The 21,868-nt window shown below is 30.6% G+C and overlaps 1 protein-coding gene across 1 annotated transcript in view; it reads left to right on the top strand.

Annotated features, from left to right (window-relative positions):
* Positions 1-21,616, top strand: part of LOC142324457 (uncharacterized) — a 948,409-nt gene extending 926,793 nt beyond the window's left edge. The window contains exon 9 of the mRNA XM_075365286.1: positions 21,480-21,616. The gene's annotated coding sequence lies outside the window, so the exon portion shown is untranslated. The remainder of the gene's footprint in view (positions 1-21,479) is intronic.
* Positions 21,617-21,868: the final 252 nt, after the last annotated feature.

The raw sequence follows: 21,868 nt of genomic DNA, 5'->3' as shown, positions 1-21,868 counted from the left end.
GTCTCTAGCAACACACTGAACGTTATGATTGCATTTTTGTTACTATCGGTAGTGTTCTACTGCGTCGCTGCGATGTACAGATGTTGGACGAGTCTATTTCAGTAACGAATAGGGGAGTAAGCTTGAATTTTGAAATTTCATGGATGAGAGATTGATGGGTTGCGTTTTATATGGGACACTGTAGTTAAGATAGCTATATTAAAGAGGAAAGGTACGATGATAATGTGAAAAATGGGGTATCGGCGACTTTTGCAAAACTTTACGTTTTAGGGTCAAACTAGTTCATTCAGACCAAAAAAACGTATGTACGTATGTGTATCGCACTGCTTTTGTCCTAATATGTCAAGATAGACCGAACCTAATTTCTTCAAATTTGCTCAAATATTTCTTTATACGGAGCCCTGGTCATATTAATTTTTTTTCAAAATTCATTAAATGGGTGAGAAATATCTCGAAAAAAACCATTTCGATTTTCTTCAAAGGTATTTTAGAGAAAACTTTATTAAAACAAATTTCTTACGTACAATGCACACATAAATAATCCAAAAAATATTTTTCAAGATTTATCTAGATAAATCTATTTATCTAGATATATATCTAGATAAACAAAATGTATGTAGTTATTTTTTTTGAGGGGGTGAATATTAAATAAAAATCTTTTGTAATTTGTAATCATAATAAAAAAGTTCAAATTTTGTAATAAAAAATTTTGCTAAATCGCCCCAGTAAAAGAAAAAAAAAATTTAGGCTAAAACAACCCCACCTTTTTTCTAATTCGTTCAATAATTCTTTCCCTCCGAAGGTAATACCTATCAAGTTTTAAGAAAATCGGTCATGACCGTAGTTATAAGACAAAATACAGGCCGATATATATCTGTAAATATACATGTACATATGCTCAAACCTCCGTCTGGCAAAATTATGATTTTTTGGACTTGGGAGCATTGGAAAAAAAAGATTTTTCGCTGATTATTTACAATTTATTTAAATCTGTTTTTTGTTAAATTTAAAAAAAATGTTTCCTTAAGGTACAAAACTTAAAAAACCAATTAATTTCGATTTTTTTTTACCGATCTTTATTATTTCCCGTTACAGCTGTAGCTGCAGTAGCAGCATACACTGTTGTAGCCGGGAAATAAAAAATTAAGAGGCTAATATTCCTTAATCATATTGCTATTTCGAGAAAAAACAAAAATGAGTTATACAAAATAATGAAAGGGTATGGATTTACTGCTCGTAAAGAAATTCAGTTTGAAAATAAATAAGAGTGAAATAAAGGTATAGAAATTTAACAGATAAATTAAAGAAGAGTAAAGAAGAGCGAATTTGAAGATACATGAACATAATATATTAGTATTTTTAGAATTTTGCAACGTAGGGAGTAAAATTACAAATGACGACAAAGTTAAGTAAACAGATTAGCACTAGCAAGTAGAGATTTTATAAAGTTAAGAAGTTTGAAGTTGTCAGATGTAGGTAGTTATTAATATAAATTAGAAGAAAGTTTCTAAAACATTTAAAAGTTAACTATGGTTTTTTATGGTAGTGAAACATTGATAAAATAAAAATAAAAATGAAAATGAATAGAGCAGGCTGTGAAATATGGTGTCGAATAAAAATTATGATAAAGTAAATTGAATGATAAAGATAAAATTGAGGAGATTATTGAATGGAAAGGAAAACAAATTGAAATCCAATCTTTTGAAGGACGAAGTTGATGTGGCATTTATTAATAAATTCAGATTGTAATTTGGTTGTAGAAGGACATCCATAATAGTTTGTTAACACAGGGAAAACGGTACAGGAAGACAGAAATCGGAGTATATAAAAATAAGACCACAGAGCATATAGTAAATATGCTGAGGTAAAAATGTGATAATGAACAGGAATGAATGGAAAATAGGATTAAACCAGTCATCTGATTAATGATTCATAATTAAATCCTTACTATAAGGAAACGTACTTTAGAATATATAAATTGATTCACGGAAATATAACAAATTTACAGGACAAGATAATTTGTAATTCTGATCTAGGAGAATATTATATTGCGATTATTTATAAAAGCTGAAAAAGTGTAGAATGGCTTTTCTGGATATTAATAATAAAAATTAAAAAAAAAAGAGTTAGTCAAAAAAGAAATATAAATTTTTTAAAGGCGAGGGATAAATTTTAAGAAAAAATTTTCTAAAAATATTCCTACGAGTATATAGATTAGTTTATCAAATTTGTTTATTTGGTTTGATCTAAATCTAACACTTCCTTCAATAAAGGGTAAGATAGAAAAAGAAAATTTACAAAAAACTTTTATAAATTTTAAGTCCCGAGTTTATAATTAAAAAAATAGGATACATTTCTTGATATATATGAAATACAATGTACAAAAAATTCTTGAAAATATTTAAACAAAGGGAAATAGAGCAAAAGAACAAAAAAAATGTATTTTTACTTTGAGACAAGGATTGATTTGTTGAAAAATATTTTTTGGATTATTTATGTGTGCATTGTACGTAAGAAATTTGTTTTAATAAAGTTTTCTCTAAAATACCTTTGAAGAAAATCGAAATGGTTTTTTCGAGATATTTCTCACCCATTTAATGAATTTTGAAAAAAAATTAATATGACCAGGGCTCCGTATAAAGAAATATTTGAGCAAATTTGAAGAAATTAGGTTCGGTCTATCTTGATATATTAGGACAAAAGCAGTGCGATACACATACATACATACGTTTTTTTGGTCTGAATGAACTAGTTTGACCCTAAAACGTAAAGTTTTGCAAAAGTCGCCGATACCCCATTTTTCACATTATCATCGTACCTTTCCTCTTTAATATAGCTATCTTAACTACAGTGTCCCATATAAAACGCAACCCATCAATCTCTCATCCATGAAATTTCAAAATTCAAGCTTACTCCCCTATTCGTTACTGAAATAGACTCGTCCAACATCTGTACATCGCAGCGACGCAGTAGAACACTACCGATAGTAACAAAAATGCAATCATAACGTTCAGTGTGTTGCTAGAGACAAGATGGTGTTTTCACTAGATGAACGTGTTTTCATTGATAAAATAACTACATACTTTTTGTTTATCTAGATATATATCTAGCTTCAGAAAAGGAGTTAATGGGAGTCTTTTGCATCTATATTTTCTACATTAATACGTTTCAGTTTTCTATAAAAATCTTTTGTTATACCACTCCAATGGTATAGGGTAACAAAATTTAAATATAAAAATCTTTAAGTTTTGATAGACCTTACTCTTTATTATTTCTTTTTAAAAAATTCCAACCACTGCTACAAAAACCCTTTGTATTCTAGCAGGTAAGCAAACTTTTCCGCCCGAATTATTAAAATGGTTCTATTTATGGGAACGTTTTCATTCCTCTTCAGTTTGAACCACGTAATAAGAGCTTTATCCAAACAATGTTTTTCATATAGTTTTATCTTATTTACTAGAAACTGAGTTTTTCGAAAGCTATCCGAAACGTATCACGATTCTCCCAAATCGTTGAGAAAATGGAAGTAGAAAGCCCTTGAGTTTTACATACGTCAAAATTAGATCGCCCGTTTTCTAATTCCTCAAATTTTAATTTGTCACAAACTGAAAGAATTTTTCTTTTAACGCCAAACATTATTTTTGCGCCGTAAGAGTTTATAAAAAAAAACACCACAACACGCTCACAAATAATACACTGACTTCTCTCTTTTTTTCTGTTTAGCCTCCGGTAACTACCGTTTAGATAATTCTTCAGAGGATGAATGAGGATGATATGTATGAGTGTAAATGAAGTGTAGTCTTGTACATTCTCAGTTCGACCATTCCTGAGATGTGTGGTTAATTGAAACCCAACCACCAAAGAACACCGGTATCCACGATCTAGTATTCAAATCCGTGTAAAAATATCTGGCTTTACTAGGACTTGAACGCTGTAACTCTCGACTTCCAAATCAGCTGATTTGGGAAGACGCGTTAACCACTAGACCAACCCGGTGGGTTAATCCACTGACTTCAGCCCGAGTTAAACACACGAATCTATTGTACAGTAGCAACAAACCCGTTTAAGAGTCGACTACCTGAACTCGGCTGTAAAATTACTCACACTTCCAATCGCCACATTACCTTTATAAACTTCATAATATTGGAGGAACTGAATTTCCCAGAATCCAGTATTAGCCAGTACAAAACTGTAATGGCTTCCTACTGTATCTGGTTATTTCTTAATATCCACGTTCACTTATTGTGAACGTTAGCCTCCCTAATCTAACGTCGTTATAACATTCAGTATTACAAACATACAGTACTAATGACTTTAATATATAATTCCTAAATCTGTATTTTAAAATAATTCACCTTTTTAATTACTCAAGGAATAAATCTATTATTCAGAAGAAAATAATTTACTCGCTACAACCGATTTCTAAAGCTCGTTAAAACAAATTTTGCTATACATTAATAATATAGAAAACAAATCATTTTTTTTATTTCTGTTCGTTTTAACCAGATTCTAGTTACAAACGATCTCGTTATAAGCGATTTCTACTGTAATATTAGTTACTAGGATTGTAAGAAGAATTCCCCGCAATTAACAGTAGTTCACTAAGCAGAGGTTCGTAACAAACATTTTAACGTATTTTACATTCAGAATTAACCCAAAGTAATAAACACTAATTAACTTTTAAAATGAGCCAAATCAATAAATGAAGATTTTCTCGTTCATTTTTGAGAAACAATCGATTGATTTTAATAGTCACGTTTTAAAAACTGAACAGAAGGATGAAATTTAAGCCTATTATACGTAACCACAGTTGCTGTAATTATCCGCATACACCATACAGCAATTATTCTCTGGAGATTATAGATAAGTTTGTAAGGATTTCCAACTCGATATATGACCTTTGTGGTTAACTATTTCAGAAAGTTCACAAAGAGAGAGAACATAAAATGCTATTAACCAAAATTTATAACCTTTGTACTTTACCGTGGACGGTACCTTTTCATTTCCTTTTTGATCAATAAAATGGTATTAAAATTAAAAGTGCTAATGCGTTTCATTCAATAAATAAAAATCTTCTACCTAATAACGTGTTTGTTAACTGTTGAAATATCAAAAGCATATTTCCTTATACGTAATTAAAATACATACGTTCGCATGTTTTTACGTAGTTATTAATTAATACACGGAAAAAAGATCTTCCGATTTAAAAATTAGAAACATTAAAACACGATATGTTGACATGAGAGACGGCGTAGAATTTTCGCCTAATGCCTACATCTTAACCCAATAAAAATTCAAAAAACTGACAACAAAGTTTTTATACTTCCCTGGCATCGGTTTTTATTCATAATGAAAAAATAATGACGCATTAAAAATGTTTAAAATCGATATTTGTTTACTTTGATCGGTTTGCCCCACCAATATTACCCTATAAGTATTTTTTGGGGGCAACTTGCACCACTACTACTATGCTTAGAAAGACATAAAAAATATTCGGTTAAAAAATGCATAAATAAAAACTTATTTTTTTGGTTTTTGGAGAAGAGAAAGAATTTGGGAACAATTTTTTTTAATGCTAAGATAAGCATGTACGCATGTACTGAGCTTAAAAAAGTGTACTGAGCTAATTAAAGTAGTGTTATGTTTGTACAATTTTGAGAAAATTGACCCCTTTCTTTTTCCTGTTTAGCCTCCGGTAACTACCGTTTAGATAATTCTTCACAGGATGAATGAGGATACAAGGCAAGCCAGAACAAGAGGTCAGGGATGCCGTTTATAATATCTGGCAGGAAAGATGGTCGCAGGAAGCTGTGGGTCGATGGACGAGAACCCTCATCCCCACAACCAACATCAAGCCATGGTTGTCGAGAAGATTTGGTGAGGTTGATCATCACCTATCGCAGTTTTTTACAGGACATGGTTCCTTCAATAATTACCTGCACAAAATAGGCAAGAGAGAAGAGCCAATTTGCAACTACTGCAACGAGATAGATGATGCTGAGCACATCTTTTTTGAGTGCAATAGGTGGGACACACTTAGACATAGTAAGGCACTCACAGGTATAACTCCAGAGACAACAATAGACTACATGCTAAGAAGCGAGTCAAACTGGAATAATTTTGCTAGTTTTGTTAGACAAGTTATTCTACAGAAATACTCCGATGAGAGAAGACAAGGTGTTGGCTAGAATAGGACTGGGTGGACAGCCTTGCTGGTGAGGTCCAGCATGCTGCGGTGTGTTGGCACTGATGAGCCACCAAGGTCTCCACGAGTAACAGTCAGGTAACAGCACACTGAATACTGAAGGGACCCGGCGCCGCGTCGCGGCGAACTGGGTCTGGCGTGGTGTCCAAAATAGCAATATTAATAAAGAACTCTCAAAAAGAGCTAACCGGTAGGCCGACCTGCCATGCCGGTATATAGCCGGTAGGTGGGGAGGCCTATTTGAGTTTAAAGACACTCCCCTGGGCGGCGTAATACCAACAAGTCGGTCCGGCCCACGGGAGCTGAGAGAGAAAAAAAAAAAAAAAGGATGAATGAGGATGATATGTATGAGTGTAAATGAAGTGTAGTCTTGTACATTCTCAGTTCGACCATTCCTGAGATGTGTGGTTAATTGAAACCCAACCACCAAAGAACACCGGTATCCACGATCTAGTAATCAAATCCTTGTAAAAATAACTGGCTTTACTAGGACTTGAACGCTGTAACTCTCAACTTAACTCTCTGGAAGACGCGTTAACCACTAGACGAACCCGGTGGGTTTCAGAGAAAATTGACCCCAAAGAAACTATCTACTACATCCTCAAGAGATATTGACCCCAAATGTTTACCAACAAACTGTACCATATACACGAAGAATCTCTGTGCCAAATTTCATTCAAATTGGTTGATTCAGTCAAAAGCTATTAAACTTCAAACACCCCAACGCGCGTACGCACGAACATTGCCCCCCACGTTTTTTTTTTTTTTGTTTTTTGTTGTTCCTGGGTCATGAAACGTTGAGAAATGCAAAAAACAAACCATACCTCATTTTTTGACTGATTACAGTACTTTCCTTCTCGCAACGTAGTTCTAGAGATATGAAGCCAGGAAAGTAAAAATACATAAAAACATACAAATAGCCTTATTTTCTTTATTATTTACTGCCAGTTTTCTTAAATACAGGTACTTCAGTTTTAATATAATACGATTGTTTCAACAGAAGAACAGGTCAATTTGCAGTTTCAGAATAGAGTTCTACATCATTGGTTTGATCCGCATATGTACGAAATGTTTATGTTTGAATCATCTGTTGAAAATAAGACTTGTTTAGTAACTACAGACGCATTGAATATCGATTATCAACCAAATAATCGTTTTTTTATTATTTCATAAAATTATCGTCTTATTAGTAGTTTATATTGTATTATAACGTTTATATATATATATAATTCATACAGTTAGAATCTGTAGTAAAAGTTAAGCAATTCGATATCCTTGACACAAAGAAAAAATGTTGAATACGTAATACCTAAATAATTTCTTATACTACATAATCACTTATCACTTACATATGTGTAATGTAGCGACCAGCAAGCAGAGATATATTTTTTTACGCTGCCTCAATTCGTCTTTATTTTTTAGGCTTATTGAAAATCATTAATATACGTGAAATATCGAGAACAAAGAACTTGTTTTATATCTAGATATAAAGTGGCAAACGTACCCATCATCTGCTGATTAATGTCTCATTTTTAAAGACAAAAGCTTTGTCGATCATATTCGTTCCGAAAGTCTAACTATCATTTATCCGATGAAAATATGTAAGATCTCAGATTCATTGGTGCATTCTAATAAAATGTGGGAGGAAGACTTTTTTTTCAAAAAAAAAAAAAAAAAATATATATATATATATATATATATCACGAGTATATCTTAGAATTGGTTGATAAACGGCATATATTTTGAAGTTCCATTCATAGCAGATTCAGATATAGCATTTATCACAAAAACCAGATAAAGGAAAAAATTATTTCTACTTATTTACTTACTTTCCGTGTCCAAAAATAAAAAACCATCATATTCTCCACTTCCAGTACTCAGCAACTATAATCGCTTTATCATTTGGTACCTGCAGTTCCTCATTTGTTTAAGCCTCTCCCATATTTGAGCACAGGAGCAGATGTTTCATTGTCTGGATCTGCACATAATTACACCTCTCTTCATATCCCCCACCTTACCATATTACTTGACTTCTTGCCACTCTAGTTCTAAATCGATTCAGCGCCCGCCAATTAAATCTGATGTCCTCTAGGGAGCTCCTCTTTGGGTACAACACCATTTATCTAGTAATGTGTCCTTCAACAACTGTTCGCGCCGGGTTTCAGATGGAACCTTCAGAGGTGCTATTTTCTGCATGAAGCTAGTTTTTAGACTTAAGCCGAGGATTTTAGGCCAAATTTTTATATATAGGGTGTTTAATTTCTGTTCCCTGTTTTTTCCCCCATTTAACCCGTACTTTCCATGCTAGAAAATGCTCTACGTCAGCTAAAGCGTAAATCCTTTATCTGTAATATGACAGTATTATACATATTACAGTGTTGTAGATGGTTTACCCATTTCATAAAAAAATATGTGATTTTTTTTTTTATTTTACAAATAAATCATGGCTCCATCTTTATTGAATACTGTAAACAGTCAAAATAGCAGAATATGGAATTCTAAGGCCTTAAATGTCTTCCATGAGTAACAATTTCATTCTGTGAAAATCTGGTAATGGTATGTTTCTTTCTCTATAGGAGAATTATCGGGCGTATATTATATTCTTAGAAACAATGATATACTTCATAGTTAATCTGATGAACAGTGCCCATATAAAAACTTAACGGTTTTAGTCTTAACATTATTTTTTTTGGGGAGGGAAGTAATTAATTTTTGCCTTCTCGATCTCCACATCTTTCTCTTCTCCTGCTGATTATATTTGTGGGGTTTTTGAAAGAAAATTTTTTACTTAAGTAAATCCTCAACACATTAAAAATCAAAATTAAATATTCAAGGCTGCATCTCAACCATTTCGAAAACAGTACTATAAAAATAAAACACATTTAACCATTCATTAAGATACGTAGTAAAACTTTCAATATGTAACAATGCAAGTAGCACTTTCAAATCGTTTTTTTAATTATATAATCAATTATAAAAAAACTGTATTTAAAATAATGAATTCTTTAATACGTATGTACTATCTAGGTTGTATGACATGGATGTAGATATATTCTACAGTGCCTTACACAGTTTATATATTTATAAGATGATTTTCTTGTATAATTTATGTCTTTTTAGTTAATTTTAAGCGGTATAAATTAGATTCAAAAGTAATTTTAAATTATACAAAATAATTTGAATATTTATCTAGTTATAATTTTGAAAACCCCTTATTTTTAATCATCCAACTGAAAAATCTCGGAATATTTTGGGATTCTACTCTTATTTTGGTAATGAATAAATTTTATGCCAAATTTAAACACGATGACATCACAAAACGTGCTTTTTGGATTAGACATACAAAATAACAAGTACAGATAAATATCTACATAATTTTGAACACTATTAAGCTTATTAAAGAATAAACAAAACTTAAATACTGAGTTTGGTAAATTTTTTTTATGTAGTCTATATTTTATAGGCCTATTTACGTAATATAATCTGTGTAAACATATTTAACCATTTCTTTACTGACAAATTTATTTCTTAGGTCAAAATATTAAGTAGAAATTACTACCTCTGATTTATCTTTTATTAAATCAGTTAGTTAAAAACCAACATTGTACAATAGGCCGTTAAGTTATTTTCTGGAATAATCTTTAACTTTATATGAATGAACTGATGTCTGTTATGCATAAAAAATTTCATTCCTCTTTCATTTAAAAAAATAATAATACGTTCAAGATTTTTTTTCAGAATATTAATGTTTTTTTTATTATTTTTATCCAGGATTTAACCAAACTTCAAAAAATTTAACCAAATTTTAATCTAACCAAACGTAAACTACGCTCGCTTTGCTCGCTAACGTTATCTAATTAACGTTAAATACACAAATTGTATACAATGTATAAATAAAACTTAACTAGTGTATCACGAAGTTCTTCTAGGACTTTCATAAGCTATTCACTCGTGAAAATAATGGAAAAAGTGTCTATAAACAATGTCTTAAAATGCTTTGTTTGCAAGTTACAGCTAGTGAAAGATTTCAGCTACCCCAGTGAAATGAGGCGTAGTGAAATTTTTAGGACGTTAATTAAGAGGCAGAAATAGGAATTTCTTATGGTTTTTGACCTAAAATAATGAATAAAATAGGTTCCAGAACCGTATCTACAACAGTTTTGAGAAATCTAGGGTGAAAATAAATAAATAAAGGTAAAAAAAAACCTGTTCTTTATGTTTGAAGTAATTTCGTTAAATGGGTAATAAACACATAAATCTCTTATTGGATTTTCGCATTCGATGCTATGGAGGATACTTAAACAAAACAAGTTTTACCCTCATCATAAACAGCCAGTTCAACATCTACATCCAGGAGTTTTACTTGGAGTTCTGTAACTGGTGAAATACAAATCGCCAACTCTGCAAGTATGTTCTTTTTACCGATGAGGCAAATTTCACTTGAGATGGTGTCAACAACTTACTCAATGAGCATACATGAGTAGAAGTAAAGCCTCATGAAACGCTTGAAGATAATCTACATTGATTTAGCGTCAATGTAAGGTGCGGCCTTCTTCACAATCAGCTGTCTGGACTATATTACCTGGCTGGTGGCTTAAATACTGAGGCCTGCTTGCACATTCTTCAAGAAGAATTGCCGCAGCTGCTTAAAGATGTTTCTCTAGCGCTGAGACCCAAAGTATTCTTCCAACACGATGGCACGCCTCCTCACTTCTCTTGAGGCGTTTCCGCTCAATTAAATTATCATTTCCCTGAGAAACCCGTCGGTCGTGGAAGTCCACATTCCTGGCCACCAAGATTTCTTGATTTAATACCTTCAGATTTTTTCGTCTGGAGATGGATGAAAAATGTTGTATACAAAACAAAAATATATTCTCGTGGGGAATTATTTGTCCGCGTTATGGATGCGGCTGAGCAACTTAAGGACAGCCCTGAAGAACTAAAATGACCAAAAAAAGTAGTACTGAAGCGTTTCAAGAAATGTGTTGAAAATGGCGAGCTCATTTTTGAACATTTATTATAAACGGTACATATGATATAATGTACGTTGGTCTAATGTACTGTATCTAAATAAAATTCAAATTTTTATAAATTCTCTTTGTTTTATTCAACTTATCTGACACCATTTTGTTCAGAATTAAGTTCTCTGCCCGTTTTTTTTAAACGTTTTATGTGTTTATAATCCATTTAACAAAGTTATTATTGTACGTCGAACATAAAGAACAGGGTTTTTTACTCCAATTTCTTTGTTTTCACCCCATATTTCCCAAAAATCATTGCGGATACGGTTCTGGTATCTACTTTATTCAATTTTTTAGATCAAAAACCTTAAAAAAATCACTATTTTTGCCTCTTAATTAACGTTCTAAAAATTTCAGCTGAAATCGGAGCGAAATTTTTCACTCGTAAACGAAGTATTTTAGGACTAGATTTACCTTATTTTTTTTTCAATTAATTTAACGAATAGAATAGGTTACGAAAGTTCCAGGAGAACTTCCTGATGCACTCTGTATAGCAAAAGTAAACTAAATAAATAATTATTAACGGTACTTAAAAACAGCGCAATAAATTCAGTAATTTCTGCTTATAGCGGAATTGTTATTTTAATACCTGATCTCTATAGAAAAACGTTCCAGTTCAAATTGTCTAAGTGATTACTCATTAAATTTCTCTCTCCTGATCAAATAATAACAATAATTTAAAAATTATTTACAAAATTCTATTTGTAATTTACTGATCCATTAAAAAACCTTAAAACTAAAGTGTTTTTACCCTTTCTAATACCTGGAGAGGGACCTTAAACCTTAAACTAGAAAAGCTTAAAACCTTAAACTAAAGTGTTTTTACCCTTTCCTGATAGCTGGAGAGCCACTGTAAGCAAATAAATAAATCTTTAATAAGAACAAGTGGAAAGAGTGGCATCTGGTGCACGGAGAGAAAGTTAAATATTTAGTTCTTCTAAGCTCTCTAGAGCACGCTATAACTCTCTGATAACCTACGTTTTTACATCCTATTGTAACAGTTGCAATCTTCTACGCAAACTACTGTTGTTATTTATTAATAGTTAAGACACTCTAAGAATCCCATGATGGTTGAACTAGTCCAATCATTACTTTAAACGCTAAAGCGTCGTAAACGATTATTTTTTAAGAAACATCGTTAAAAGTTTCAATTTCTATATTAATTTAATATTTTTATAATTAATTATTTATCTCTTCTAACTCAACTGAAAAATAATTTCCGATTGTAATTGCCAAAAACTGAAATCCCAACTAATTTAGGATTAATAAATCTTTATTTTCAAGAAAGTAAAATTTTTTTATGATTTCGGAAATATTTCTTAAATTTAATTTTCAAATTTTTTTTAATCACTTGATGATATCACAGTTTAAGGTTTTCTAATTGCTTTGTATTTATTAATTTCTTTTGATAATAAGCAATTTGAAAAAATTACTTCTTTATATTAGTAACTTCCTCAATGCGAGTTATATGAAAAAACAAAAATATTTTTTTACAGGACTCCATCATTATTAAGGTTTCCAGTTTCTTGTATAAGTAAATTAAAAGAAAAATATATTCATTATAGGTAGATATACATATACATTGGATTAAAGAAATTCACTATCAGTCAAATTAGACTTTTGAACTATTTAGCCACTACCTGCAGTTCTAATATATCAAATACGAATTATAAAAAAGGGATTTCTTTATTTTTTATTTTTTTCATTTATACATTTTGTAAAACATCGAGTAGCTAATTTAAATTACTGGAAAACTTATTATGCAGTTTATATTTTAGCGATTTAATTCACCACAAACGTTTGAAACTTATAAAGGAATATCTTATCCAATCTTTGTAGCAACTAAATAAGACATTCGAACGCAGATCTTTCTGAATTTAAAGAGAAAATGTTGTTCCTTCACAATCACCGCGAAGATTCGGTTTATTTTTATTATTTTATAGTCTTGTTTAAGAGTGCACCAATCAATGCGACCAGTTTCCTGAACATTTTTTTCAGGTTTTTGTTTCGGAAAAAAATACGGATTCCAAATTTCTTTTAAATCAGATCATTTGTTTTCTAACTAACGCATTCAAAAATCTAATCACTCAATCATACACGTAAAGGAAGAATAAACGTACAGAGTCCGATTTATTTTCAAAACAGCTTTAAATATATTTGTTACTAAAAAAAAATAAATTTCTAATAGTAATGTTTACCGCTGTCAAAGATTTTCTTAATAATATCTAACATATCTATAATTCTAATAACTCATATCTAACAATAAATAATATCTAAGATTTAGTTCTAATTTATAAATAACTCGACAAAAAAATGTTCATAGTGTTGTTAGGTCAAGTAATAAACCCACCAGGTTGGCCTAATGGTTAACTCGTCATCGCTAATCAGCTGATTTCGAAGTCGAGAGTTCTAAGGTTCAAATCCTAGTAAAGGTAGTTACTTTAGACGGATTTGAATACTAAATCGTGGATACCGGTGTTCTTTGGTGGTTGGGTTTCAATTCACCATACATCTCAGGACTGGTCGACCTCAGATTGTACAATAGTATACTTCATTTATATTCATACATACCATCCTCATTCATCATCTAAAGTAATACCTTACTACCGAAGTAATGCCTGAACCGAAGTAATACCTTACTACTGAAGTAATACCTTGTTCCGGAGGCTAAATAGAAAAAAAAACAGAGGTCTAGCAAGTACAAAATACTAATTAAACTAAATAATTTCATTTTAAAGCAACTCAAATAAGAACATGTTTGTTAGTTATTTTATTTCAAATCTTGAATAAATAACTTAAAAATATTATTTTTTTTTAATTTCGATTTGAACTATTTATGAAAATCAATATATCCTACAGCATGAAAATTTTTGTAAATAATTTTATGGAAAAACTATAAAAGAGTACAGAATTAGAGTTCATTAAAAATGACTAACTTCACGAATTTAATTTAATTTTCCGTTTAGCGATAAAAATACAGACTAATTTACAAGTGGGTTTGGGAATAAATTCCCAGCTTGTTTTTTCTCTTTAAAATGCTGGCACACATATTTACGTAAAAGCTGTGAAAAAACACCCGATGGTTAAATCAATTAAGTTTTATCTAGTTAACTTTAATATTTTGCACAAAAAAGTTATTATAATTAAAATATATATCTATTATTATGAAATTGGTTTCGTAGAACAAAATGAAAACAACCAAATAATTTCTTGAGTGAAGTCACCGTACGATGTCGGAGATAAGCCACCCGTTCATTATTACTAAACAAACACAAGAAATTATTAAAAAATTACAACAGATATATTCCGTTAAAACATAGCAAATAAACATAAATAGAAATTTAAATAATTTATAGTAATCAAAAAATCGAATGCAATGTATTTTAGATAAAGAGAGAATATGAGAGTCAATTCGAATCCAAATAGTTGAACTTTCTACATAAAATAAGCAGCTTACGAGATTCTGAGAAATCAAGCGAAATCTGCCGAGCCAGCATCAGTGACGCAATGTGTACATGAAGGCCGCTATTTTTATGTAATAAAATAGAGATCAGAATAATTCAGTAATTCCAGAACAATGTTACACAAAAAATTGAACTAGTCTTCAAATAAAAAGGAGATATATTGTGTTTTTGAGTCCTTTATGTATCCAGTAAATAAACTTTTACTTTTGTATTATCATGCATTTTTTAAACAACGATTTTTAGTTCACAACACCAAGAACAACACAGATATAAGATTGATTTTTTTTTTTTTTTTTACTCTCTCTTCATTAACTTACTACATCGCTTGTTTTACTGAAATTTACTACGTTCATTTTGAACTACCGGATACACTAGTTTATAACACAGTTAAACTCTTTTAATCTCATTTCTCTTTATTCTTAGGTTACTTCAAATAAACTTAGTACTTTATTTCATTAAAAAATTTGTAATTTTAAGGCTCGTTAGTAGAAAAGTTTCTGATTTTCTAAAACTTGAAATAAACGTTCCGAATTTTAAAGTTGTTTAATTTCAATTAAAGACTTAATAAAACTTAATAAATTTTAAAGCTTATAATTTAAATTTTTTAAAACCGATTCGAAAGTATGCTAATATCTCTTATCTTTTACATTTCTTTTAAAAATATAATCTGTTAGTAAAACAAAGTAATTTCCTTATTTTTTTTATTTAACAAAAAAACAAAATTACACATTTTTTAAAATACATTCACCCACACACACACACACACATATGTAAAATAACTAAAGAACAGTTACATGTATGAACTTTGATTTGTGTTGAACGAGTCTCTCGCTGATATTGATGTTTAACCTGGCCTTACAGTCAGAACTCAACAAAATTAATGGCATTTCAGTAAGAGTTAACCCAGCTATTTTCTCAACAAATCCATTTATCTGAACTGTTCATTCATAGATTATTTTTTGGGATTTTAATGTATGTATCTTAACCAATACACCAGTTATATTAAATGAAAGCGATCTCATTTATCATTTATATTTTTAATATATCCTTTTAAGTAGTATTTTTTTTTTTAATTAGGCATAACATACGAGTAATATTTAACAGTCGTATATCCAGGATCAACCGGACAATGAGTATCATTAAATTGTATATCTGGTATTGGCCTGTAAACTCGGTCAATTAATTTCATGTTATAGCTGTTTACAAGCGATGACCTTCAATTATTAACCACAACAAAAAATTAAATATTGTTACAAAATAATAATCATATAAAAATAACAGTTGTTATTTTTGACAGCTGTATTATTCGGGTTAGACAAGAATTTTGAACAACAGTACATTATAATTAATAGTGGTTATACGTAAATATCTTCTTCTTTTCTTTTTTTGTTTTCCACCAATATTAAGAAGTATTCGCAAAATTTAAGTAAGAATCTACCTGAGAATTTTACAGAACGACTCGTGACAGTCGGAAACATGATTCGCAGTTCGCATATTGCGCAACAAAAGGCAGGCGATGAAATACCGCTCAATACCAATTATCTTACGTATATCTTACGTTATCTTATTTATTATCCTACGTTAATTATATTACGTTATTTTTTTACAATAAAAAATTTAAATCATGTATATTAATAAATCATAGTTATTTATCATTAAAGGCCCATTTAGTTACACAAAAATTCTATCATATCTTAATTAAAAATACGTTTCAATAATAACTTTTTAATCAGTTGATATAAACATTCTTAAAAGATATAAAACTTCTAATTAAAGATTAAAAAGGTTATGTTTGTAATTTAGTCGTAACATACATGTATAAAGTAACACTGTTGCGTCGATGTGGGAATGTTTGCAAAATAATCAGTCCTAATAATTGATAAGTAGTTGATATTTATTGATTATTAACCCACATGTTAGCTATTTAATAGAATTGTTCTAAGTTATTCTCAGCTATAATTACAGATTTAAAGCTTAAAAGGGCGCTTTTATGTCGTACCAATTCAACTGACATCGATACTTAAAGTAAAAAGATTGTATAGATGAGAAATTTAATTGAAACAATAATAATCTATACAAATAAAAATGTAAATGTTCGTTTGTTCAAAATCTTAAATCTCCAAAATTTCTTCACAGATTGCTTTGAAATTTAGACATAACTTGCATTCGAATACGCGCGTATTTTTGTATACCTGTGACAGGTAAAAATATGCTTTTTTTGAAAAAGAGCGGTATCTGTTGGGCGTAAAAGCAATACACGATATACTAAATATTTTACGATTCCATTTCAATGTTTCCAATACGCGTGTCCACTATAGACTAAAAAACTACTGGACCGATTTACGCACGGGGGAAAAAGGGAGAAAGGGAAAAATCGGAAAAGGGAAATCGAAAAAGGTAAAAAGGAAGATGGTAAAAACGGAAGAAAGAGAAAATGGAGAAAAAGAAAAAGAAAAAACGGGAAAAGGAAATGGAAAGGGGGAAGAGGAAGAGGAAAGGGGAAATAAAAGATAGAAATGGTGGAATAAAATGGGAGGAAATGGGGGAATGGCAAAGGAGAAAAGGAAAGGGAGAAAGGGAAAAAGGAGATAAGGTAAAAGGGAAAGGTTAAATTTTGTGAAGTTCCGTAAAGTTCATTTTGTTAATATTTTATCAAACTTTCAAATGTGTTGATTTAATCTATATATATATATATATATATATATATATATATATATATATATATACTCAAATCTAGTAATAGCGAAGTATTACCGGGTCTATTAGTAAATTTAATTAAATTTAATTATAATAAATACACATTATATTTAAATGAACTGAATATTTTTTTTTAAATATTCAAATTATACCAAAAAATAAATACGCGTGAGTGTGTGTGTGTCTATATATATATGGTAACGTCACTTTTTCGGTCCGAAAGTTCTGGGTTTAAATCCTAATCATTTTTTAAATCTACAATATATTTATCATACTAGAAAAATGTACGATAACAGAAACTGGGCGTCATTCAGTCTTTACTTCACGAATAAATGAATAAATAAATAAATAAAATTTAATCAAGTATTCAAATAGAGAATCAACAAACATACGTTTGAATTTTACATTACATGAGTTTTATTAAAACTGTTATTGTTATTATAATTATTATTATTATTATTATTGTAAAACAGTTCGGTTTCCTTTTCCTTTTGATAAAAGTACATTAAGCTGAATAATTTACAGAATAAAAAAGAAATAAGCATAGAAATTTAAAATGAAAAGGTTAAAACGGAAGACGATTAGAATACGACAGAGCTTTGCTTGTAATAGTACAAAGAGGTTCACGGATAAAAAAGAGAAAGAAAAACATTAGAGACTGGATATATATATATATATATATATATATATATATATATATATATATATATATTATATATATATTATGGAGAGAGGATGAGAGCAATGTTGAAGTGGGCAAAGAACGAGGCCATCAAACGTACGTAATAGTAAAATATGTATATATAAGAAATCGGAATAAAATTTCACTCGTTTTAATTCTAACAAGAATACTCGTATGTTAAAGAATGTTGAAAGCGCTTTAAGTTTTCTGATATTAATACAGGAATTGCTTTTGTATTTTTTAAATTTTTAACTTTGCATTATGACTTCATGCATTAAATACATTTATGTAAATATATGTTAATGCATGTAATGATATAGCGTATAAATGAAGAAGTCATTGTTATCGTATAATATTAATGAGTACATGCATGCGCAGTGTAATGCATATATACAACTACATTCTAGAAAATATTTCCATCTCGTTCTTAGTGGAATGAGGGTGATTAGTTTTAACCTACTTCCATCTATTATGTAGAATAAAGGATAGAAATATACGAACATCTAACGTTAAATACCAGAAATATTTAGAAGTTCTAAACTTCTAAGAAAGCAGTAGTAGTTTATTTCAAAACTATAATCTAACAATATATGCACATACATGTTATATATGAAAAAAATGTACGTTTTATTTTACGTACTTATTTATACGTAATTTTATTAATTTACTTATTCGTTATAAAAATTAACGTTAAATTATAAATTATTAAAACGAACTAAAATTCATAAACGCAATATTTCTAATCCAGTTGAAAAAGCTGAATCAAATTTAAAAACAGATTACGTATAAAAAATAAGTGTGTATATATTTACCAAGCAACATTACTATTTCTATAGTAAAAAAATATATCGGTTTAAATGACGCACTATTAAAGCTGGATTTACACGTCTAGTACTGTGTGCTAACTGTACCGCTACCATGTCGTGACTGTTTCAAGTGAAAAATGCTCTAAACCATTTGAATCTTTAAATAGGCTGTCTTCAATTTACACAAGTGGAACTGTACGCATACCCTGCTCAGACCGTACGCTCTTCAACTGCTTCGAAGAGGATTCATCAAGGTCCATGACAGACGACAGTCCGACAATTACTCATTTTTCATGTCAGATTTGTAACATTTCCGTTAATCTTTGGTTGCATTAGGGCCTCTTCTTATCACATCAACTTGCTGTGGAACTTTTCCTGGTCTTTCAAAATAATCACTGAATTTTCTACATGCTTCTGTGGTACCTCAGGCCTCCGATTTTGGAATGGAAGTAGGTCAAATTCGGAATCATCAAACGAAAATTCAAGAATGTATTCGTGAAGGAAATTATATAGAACACAAGCAGCGAGTGTAACTTTTTCCGCGTTTTCAGGCTTCATCTGAAAACGCCCGTAGAATACTCGGAAGCTTTTCACCAATTGACCAAAGCATTTTCTGAAGTACGCCGGGCTCTTGATAGACGATTATTAAATATATTTTGATTTTCAATATTCTGCGAAGATTTTGGGTAGGGTCGCTGTAAATATTTCTTAAGAGGGAAACCTTCGTCTCCCACCAGCACAAAATGCAATGGATTTGAAGTTCCTGGTAGTGGTTTTAGTGGAAGTATATGCAGCGTCACTTGTTCCAGATGCTAAACTAGATTCGAGGTTCTCAGAACACCGCCATCACTAGATTTCCTGACTTCCTACATCCACGACTACAAACTTGTAATTCGCGTCAACTATAACCAACAACATTATTGAAAATGAACCTTTGTAATTAAAATAGAGTTAACCGCTAATTGGAGGTGCTTGTATCACTACATTCCCGTCAAGCGCGCAAGTACAATTTGGGAGCGGCCAATAATAGTTAAATTCTTCTGAAATTTTCTGTATAAATTACGAGCCAAATAGGCTTTTCTTTTATTTTTTGTTTTCTTCTGTTGTTCTTCTTGTTCGAGCTCATACAAGCAGCAGGCAACAATTACGTCACCTTCGTCTCGATCCATGACACTACGTTTCTGTCTACGAACGAGAGAGTACTAATGAGCTAAAAGAAAATCGAGATGGAAGGAATATGCGCACAGTGTTTCCATTACAACAGTAATCTAAGTTCGGTACAAGCGCAGTACCGTATGTGTAAATTGAGACAGTCGGAGACAGTTACGACGCGGTAGCGATATAGTACGCGCACAATACTACATGTATAAATCCAGCTTTACAGTTTAAATAAAACACTCGACTTAGATACTACCACTCCGCTGACCACCGTTGCGGAGTGATAGTGTTTCAGCCTTTCATTCACCCATAAGATTTCGATTCCCGGTCAGGTATGGCATTTTTCAAACGCTAAAAAATCTGCACTCCATGTTTATACACACAAGCTTTAAAAACTTATATCAAAAACCTTTTATAAACAGCAACTTTATTTCGTTATAATTTTAATCGTTTTGCATAGTAAATAAAAACACTCTTTTTTTGTATTTTTTACTCTCACTTTTTACACATTTTTAGGGCCGTAATGCTGGATAGATTGACAGAATTTTACAACTGGATGTCTGTCATAACAAAAAGTAACTGAGTGTAGAACAAAGGTTTGTAGATTAGAAATATAGTTTAATCAAGATTCGAACCGGTAACCTTATCAGAAAAAGAATCAAACTAAAGAAGATAAACGGAAATCTATGATTAATTTTAGTCATCTTTATGAAATTATTAACAAAATTATTAAAATCGTTACGATTTTATATCAATCAGACCGTTCATTTCTTACTTAAAAGATTATTGATACTGTTTTAAGATATACTAGCCAAAACATATACTCCTGTACAAATTGTAAACGAGTAGATTAGATATCCGACTTGAACAGGGTATAAATTCGAGTAATTACAAACTTTTCAGCAAACAGCAAACTTTTCAGCTGAACGGCCGGATTGAAGTTTTAATTCGTGGGGGCTATTAGCGACTACTGATATAAATGACGGGTCGAATCTTTTGCCAAGGTCATTTAGTGATTCAACCCAGTTTAGCGTGGCAGCGTCTTCCACACACTACTACCATGCCTAACCTCGGTTATCACAAAACAACTTTTGTTCCAGGCTGGCCTGCCGTCGATTTCTCTCACAAACGAAGTCGCTATGTTTTACTCGGTGTGTCGGATGGAAGTGAATAACTCCTAAACGCTAAGAATGTCCGTCCTCGAAATCAACGATAAGTTATAGATAAATCTACCTCCGAAAAAATATCCATTGCTCTCGTCGTACCACCATAATGAGAGGTTGAACTCAGCATACCCCTTCTTCCGTCTTTCGGAAGGGGTATGCTGAGTCAACAACATTATCACTACAAAAAAAAAAACAAATATACAGAAGTAAAGAATAAAATAGTGTATATAAAAATTTGTTATATTTATTTTTTTAATAAATATTTAATTTTCTGTTTCAGTTAAAAGCCGCCTGAAACTGAAGAATGAACCACTGTAAATATGGTAAATAAATATATAAATAAACTAAGAAGCGATCTGTGTAAAGTTTTAATGTATAATAAAATACGTGGGACCTTTTTTAAAAAAGAAAAAGAGAGAAGAGACCATAAAATTACATTTTGTATTTAAATATAAATTAAAGTGTAAGTGATAAAAGTAAAATTTAATACGAAAAACACTGTAAATAAAACATCAAAAAGAGTTTTGTTGTTTGAAATAAAAATACATTAGTTTATTATTATTATAGTTATTCCTTTGGTTTAGAGCTGATTTTATTTTCATCTCAAATTTAATTTTTTTTCTTAAATTTTTATAACAGCTGAGATTCTAAATCATTTTATATATAATA

The sequence above is a fragment of the Lycorma delicatula genome, chromosome 5 (assembly GCF_047948215.1).
Source record: "Lycorma delicatula isolate Av1 chromosome 5, ASM4794821v1, whole genome shotgun sequence".
NCBI lineage: Eukaryota > Metazoa > Arthropoda > Insecta > Hemiptera > Fulgoridae > Lycorma > Lycorma delicatula.
Note: the sequence above shows the minus strand (reverse complement) of the source record. Positions and strands in the feature narration are given on the sequence as shown.